We start from the raw sequence: 1,309 nt of genomic DNA on the forward strand, positions 1-1,309 counted from the left end.
AATAATAGCACGACTCTTGAGTTCCACAATTAGCTTGTCTTCGATGGTGAGTCTTTTGGTAACAACAAGGGGTATCATTTTTGTCCCATCCAGACAACCACAACACAAAAGACTCGTTCTAGAACCATCTCTGTCGACTTCGTTAAAAACTTGTTCCCCTGATTCGACTGACACGTAGACAACTCGGGTTCTTGAATCAACCCATTCATCGAATCCAACTTCATCCAAGTTAAAAACAAGCTCAAATCTGCATCCATCCAATTTTCTTTTTAATTCCGAGTAATACTGCAGGATGGCAGTTTGTGATACCTCTGCTCGTTTTGTTTCCATAACTTGGGCATTTTTTGTTTCAATTTCTGGGATTAATTTAAGGACTTTATTTAATTGCCTTGTTCCCATTGTTTTGCCGAAATTTTCAAACATGAAAAGTCCAATTTCTTCTGGTTTTGCTTTTTTGGTTTCTTTCATTTCTTCTGCTATTTTTAGAACTTCTTCGTCTGAAAGAAGTCGTTTTCTTCCCTTTTCCGAAATTTTTCCATTTTTGTCTTCTTTTCGTATTTTTTGAATTTGGGAATTTACACCCGATTCCTTAAAAGTCCCGAAAAAATACTCAAGTGCCACTCTAATTGATTTTTTAGTTCCTTTAAACTCATTAATTGGCACATTAGAAAGATCATTTAATGAAAACCGCACTTGCTCTCTAAAAGTGGGAAAAGATTCTTTTTTTATTTTTATCTCAAGGTCTTGGAAAGCTTTGAAAATAATAGGGCAATTAATTAAGTATTGTTCAGCCCTTTGACTAACAGGAGTTTTCGGACCAATCATTTTCAAACTTTCATGTTTTTCGGAACCTTTTTTATATTCTTTCTTTAATTGAGGGGGCTTGGAAGAAGGTTGGGACATTGTTTAAAAAGGTTTATAAAAGAGTTTATTAAATAGGCTATTGATATTGTTTTTTATATTATTGTTAAATTTTATAGATTAATTATTATTTTTATTTCGAAATTTAACAAGAGTTTTTTTAATCTAAAAATTTTATAGTTACTTTTTTGTTGCGATAAAAGACTTTTTTAATTTTTATTGTTAGTAAAGTTAAAGAATTGTTTTTATTATTTACTTGTATATTATCAAATGAAAAATAACTTTGTTATTAATTAATAAATTTGTTGTTTGTTAATATTATATTTAATCAATTTAAATAATTGATGTTGCGATAAATAAATTTAGATTTATAAATAATTATATTTAAAAACTATTAATTATTATAATTTAACCATTTATGTAACTAAAATAGTATTTTTGAAAACTG

Source organism: Entamoeba invadens (genome assembly GCF_000330505.1).
Source record: "Entamoeba invadens IP1 unplaced genomic scaffold scaff_1105074724881, whole genome shotgun sequence".
NCBI classification, from domain to species: domain Eukaryota; phylum Evosea; order Mastigamoebida; family Endamoebidae; genus Entamoeba; species Entamoeba invadens.